Source organism: Petaurus breviceps, unplaced genomic scaffold (genome assembly GCF_028583685.1).
Source record: "Petaurus breviceps papuanus isolate PSGF00001 unplaced genomic scaffold, PetGlider_PUasm1.0 90849, whole genome shotgun sequence".
NCBI lineage: Eukaryota > Metazoa > Chordata > Mammalia > Diprotodontia > Petauridae > Petaurus > Petaurus breviceps.
In genome coordinates, this window is record NW_027187361.1 from 27,327,293 (window position 1) to 27,333,292 (window position 6,000).

Below are 6,000 nucleotides of genomic sequence, written 5' to 3' on the forward strand. Positions count from 1 at the left end.
ATAATTATATCATAAAAGGAATTTGGTAGGTCTCCACTGATTTTTCCAAATAGTTTATATAGTATTGTTTTTATATTTATATAGTATTTGTTTTAATAGTATTATATAGTAATTGTTTTCTAAATGTTTGGTAGAATTAACTTATACATTCACCCAGCCCTGGTGTATTTTTCTTAAGGTGATGGTTTGTTCAATTTATTTTTCTAAACTGGGGTTATTGAAGTACTCCATGTCCTCTTCTGTTAATGTAGGCATTTTGTATTTTTGTAAATATTCATGTATTTCACTTAGATTGTCAGCTTCCTTGGCATACAGCTAAACATAGTTCCTAATTATTGCTTTAATTTCCTCTTCATTGGTAATTAATTCATCCTTTTCATTTTTGACACTGGTAATATGGCTTTCTTCTTTCTTTTTTTTAGAAAATCAAATTAACCAAAGTTTTACCTATTTTATCAATTTTTTTCCATAAAATAATCTTAGTTTTATTTATTAGTTCCATAGTTTTCTTACTTTCAATTTTATGAATCTCTCTTTTGATTTTCAGAACTTCTAAATTTGTATTTAATTGGGGATTTTTAATTTGTCCCTTTTCTAGCCTTTTTAGTTGCATGCCCAGTTCATTGATCTCTTCTTTTTCTATTTTACTCATGTAAACATTTATAGATATAAAATTTCCCCTGAGAACCACTTTAGCTGCATCCCATACATTTTGTTATCTTGTCTAAATATTGTCATTCTCTTTGATGAAATTATTGATTGTTTCTATGATTTTTTTGTTTGGCCCACTCATTCTTTTTTTTTTTGGAGGGAGAAAGGCAGGGCAATTGGGGTTAAGTGACTTGCCCAAGTGACTTACACGTGGCTAGTAACTATAATTGTCTGAGGCTGGATTTGAACTCAGGTCCTTCTGACTCCAGAGCTCATTCTCTATTCACTGTGCCACCTAGCTGCCCCTGGCCTACTCATTCTTGAGGATTAGATTTTTTTTTCATCTGTGTCTCCATGGTCTTTTATTACGTGTAATTTTTATTGCATGATAATCTGAAGAGAAAAGGATGCATTTAATATTTCTACCTTTCTGCATTTTATTATGAGGTTTATATGCCCTAGTACATGGTGAGTTTTTGAAAAGATGACATACACCACTGGAAAAAAGCCAATACATTCCTTCCTATCTCCATTCAGTTTTCTCCAGAGGTCTATCATACCTAACTTTCTAAAATTCTATTCCCCTAACTTCTTGTTTATTTTGTGGTTAGCTTTATCTATTTCTTGGAGGGGAAGCTTGAGGTCCCCCACCAGTATAATTTTGCTGTCTATTCATGTAACTCACTTACCTTCTCCTCTAAGAATCTGAATGCTATGCTACTTGGTGCAATATTAGTATTACTTCATTTTCTATGGTACGTTTTAGCAAGATGTAATTTCCTTTCTTATCTCTTTTACTTATACCTATTTTTGCTTTTCCTTTGTCTGAGATCAGGATTGCTACCCATTTTTTTTCCTTCATCTGAAGCATAATATATTCTGTTCCAAACTTTTACCTTTTACTCTGTGTGCATCTCTCTGTTTCAAATGTGTTTATTTTTATTATATAATTTATTTATTTTCTGTTTTCAACATTAATTTCTACAAGATTTTGAATTCCAAATTTTCTCCCCATCTCTTCCCTCCTCCTCCCCAGAATAACATGCACCCTGACTACCCCTTCCTGTAATCTTCCCTCCCTTGTATCACTCCCCCCCCCCCCCCCACAATTCTCCCATCCCTTTCCCTTCCCCTCTATTTTCCTGTAGGGAAAGATCGATTTCTATACCCCACTGTCTATACATCTTATTTCCCAGTTGCATGCAAAAGCCATTTTTAACATTCATTTTTAAAGCTTTGAGTTCCACATTCTCTCCTTTCCTCCCTCCCCACCTACCCTCATTAAGAAAACAAGCAATTCAATATAGGTCCTACACATGTAGCCATGCAAAATATTTCCATAACAGTCATGCTGCAAAAGACTAACCACATTTCTCTCTATCCTGTTCTGCCCTCCATTTATCCCATTCTCTTCCTTGGCCTGTCCCCCACAAAAGTGTTTGCTTCTGATTACCCCTTCACTCAATCTGCCATCACCTCTCTTATCCCCTCTCTCTTATCTCCTTCTGTCCTGCTTCTCTGCAGGGTAAGATAGATTTCCATACCTAAATGAGTGTGTGTTATTCTCTCCTCACATAAAAGAGGCAAGAAAGAGCTTTTACAATGGAGGGGAAGATTAGGGAGCTGAGAGGGAATAAATGAGCGTAACTTTCATTGGATTTGGCTTAAGGAGAGAATAACATATTCTACTAGTCTTTCTCCCGGTACATTCCTCTGAACACTTAATTTTATTTTTTAGGTATCGTCCCTTTGCATTTGCCTCACCCTGTGCCCTCTGTCTACACACGAACATAAACATATATATTTCCTCTAACTACCCGAATACCGAGAAAGGTCTCATTAGCTACAAATAGCATCTTTCCATGTAGAAATGTAAACAGTTCAACCTTAATGCGTCCATTGTGCTTCTCTTTCCTGTTGACCTTTTCATGTTTCTCTTGGTTCTTGTATTTTGAGGGGTTGGGGGGAGAGCTCAAGCAGGTCTCTGCTTCTACTGCACTCTCTTGGCTTCACGCCCCTCCCAAATGTGTTTCTTATAAACAGCATGTTATAGGATTCTGGCTTTTAAGCCATTTTGCTATTCACTTCCATTTTATGAGAGAGTTCATCTCATTCACATTCAGTCATGATTACTAACTGTGTATTTCTCTCCATCCTATTTCCCCCATCATACTTTTCTTTCTCTTTTCACCTTGTTCCTTCTCACCATTTTCTGCTTCTGACTACTGCTTCCCTCAATATGCCCTCTCCTCTATCAGTCCCTCTCACTTTTCTTTCCCTCTTTCCCTCCTATTTCTGCTCTCCCTTCTATCAGGTCCTCCCCTTTCCTTTTTACTTTTCTTTCCTGTTTCTCCCTTATCTTCCTATAGGGTAAAATAAATTTCTATCATCAACTGAGTTTCTATGTTATTCTCTCTTTGAACCAAATCCAATGAGAGCAAGGTTCAAACAATGCCTACTGCCTCCCTTCTTTACCTCTAGTGTATTAGGTCTTTCAGGACTCTTCATGGGATGTAATTTACCCTATTCTGCCTCTCCCTTTCCTCGTCTCCCAGTACAATACTTTTTCCACCCCTTCATTTTTCTATATCATTACATCAGTCAACTTATACTCATACTTCTGTGTATATTACTCCTTCTAAGTGCTTTTATAGTGATATAGTTCTTAAGAATTACAAGTATTATCTTCCTGTGTAGAGATATAAACAGTTTAACTTTATTGAATAACATTTTTCCCTTTCCTGTTTACTTTTTTATGCTTCTATTGAGTCTTGTATTTAAAGACTGATTTTTCTGTTTAGCTCTGTTTTTGTTTTTCCTCAGGAAATTTGAAATCCCCCAATTTTATTGAATATCCATCTTTTTCCCCTGAAAGATTATGCTGTTTTTCTGAGCAGTTGATTCTTGGATTCAATCCAAGCTCCTTTGCCTTCTGGAATATGATATTCTAAGTCTTTCATTCCTTTAATATAGACCCTGTAAAATACTGTATAATCCAGACTGTGGCTTCTTGATATTTGAATTGTTTCATTCTGGCTACTTTCGGTATTTTCTCCATAACTTGATACTTCTGGAATTTGGCTACAGTGTTCCTTGGAGTTTTCATTTTGGGATGTCTTTCAGGATGTAATCAGTGGATTCTTTAAATGACTATTTTATCCCTAGGACCTCAGGGGAGTTTTCCTAGATTATTTCTTGAAAGATGCTTTACAGGTTCTTTTTTGATCTTGCCTTTTGTGTAGGACAATAATTCTTAAATTATCTCTCTTGAATCTCTTTCCCAGGTCAGTTGTTTTTGCAACAAGGTATTTTACATTTTCTTCTGATTTTTCATTCTTTTTATTTTGATTGACTGATTCTTGATGTCTCATATTCATTAGTTTCTACTTGTCTGATTATAATTTGTAAGTAATTATTTTCTTTAGTTAGCTTTTGTACCAGCAATTGGGGTTAAGTAACTTGCTCAAGGTTACATGGCCAGGTGTTTCTGGGTGGGTACTAAGTGTCTGAGCCCAGATTCTATCCCAGGTCATCCCAACTCTGGGACCAGTCTTCTTATTTGCTGTGCTACTTGGACGCCCCACCAATTCTCCTTTTACAGACTTGTTTTCTTCAGTTGATTTTCCCCCCATTTGGCCAATTGTACTTTTTAAGGAATTGGTTTCTTCAGTCAGTTTTTGTCTTTCCTTTTCCAAGCTATTGACTCTCTCTTGCATTACCCTCATTTATTTTTCCCAATTTTGCTTCTGTCTTATTTGATTTTAAAAATCCTTTTTGAGCTCTTCCAAGAAACCTTTTTGAACTTGATACCAATTTATATTTCCTTTTAGATGCTTTGTGTATAGATGTTTTGACATAGTTGTCCTTTTCTTAGTTTGTATTTTGATCTTCCCTGTTTTCATAATAGCTTTCTAAGGCCAGGACTCTTCTATTTTTTGCTCATTTTAAAGACTATTTCATGAATTTAAAATTTGAGCTCTGCTCTTAGGGTGCAGGACCCACTGTTCCAAGCTTCTTGCACTGGAGGTGAGGGGCCTGGTCATTGGCTTTATGTGTTGGGATTACTGTGGCTCATGACTTGCCCATTGTATTGTAGTGACATGGCCTAGTCATACCTGTTCTGTCAGGATTCCAGGCCTGGTAATTCTGAGGAAAACTGGGGAGAGCTCAGGCAACTTCCTGACTTCTCTCCACCATCTAGATTCTGCCTCTAGAATGCATTTCCTGATACATTGTTTTTCTGACCATTCTGAAAAGCAATTTGAAATATTACCCCAACAGTCATTAATTTAGTGATACCACTGATAATCATATAAACCAAAAAAATTCAAAGATGAAAGGAAAACACCCATATTCATTAACATATTTAAAACCTTTGCTGTTGAAGCAGCTAATAACTGTCAAGAAACTGAATAGTTATTCTTTAGGAATGCTGAAAACATATTATATGTCAATATAATGTAATAAAAACTAGTTGAAAATAATTGAACATTTTATGAAAGACTTTACGAAATAATGATTGGTATGTACCAACTTACAGAGTTATCCTTACATTTCTCAAATTCTTCCAGGTAGGTCCTGTAATATATGCTAAAAGCTATATCAATTTTGAAAAATCTGGAAAAACTTAATGAAATAACACTGAGTGAAATGAGCAGAGCAAGGAGAATAATCCATACAATGACTATAATAACATACAGGAAAATAAATTCAGAGGACTTACAAATTCTGATCAATAAAATGACCAATTATGAGTGTAATAGACTGACAGTGAAGCATGCTTTCCACATATTAGCAAAGAGATGACAGACGAGAGGTAGAGAATTTGGTATACTTTGTCAGACATGGACAGTGTGTGTAAGTTTGTTTTGCTTGATTAAATTCATTTATTTCTTTTACAAAGAGCGGCTTCTGCTTGGGGGAGAGGAAGTTTTAAAGAAAAGAAAAAAAGTAAATGATTGACACACAAAAATAGATATGTATATATACACATATGTGTGTATACATGTATATGCATGTATGTATATATGTGTGTATGTATGCTTCAGTGGATTATAAATACAATATAAATTAGCAATATAATGTGGCAGTCAGAAAAGCTAATGAGATCTTAGGTTTCATAAAGAAACAGATTTCAAGAATAAGGTGGTGATTGTCTCTCTCTGTTCTGCTCCAAACAGACCAAAACAGGCAAGATTCTGATAAGCCAGAAAGTGTCAAAAAGCTGCCACCAGGATAACAGAAGCACATTCCGTCTTCCATCTCCATAACTATCTACATGCTATAACCCCATCCTTGTGACACACTCTCACATCACTTTTCCCTTATGGAATCCTTAGCTCCCTTCAA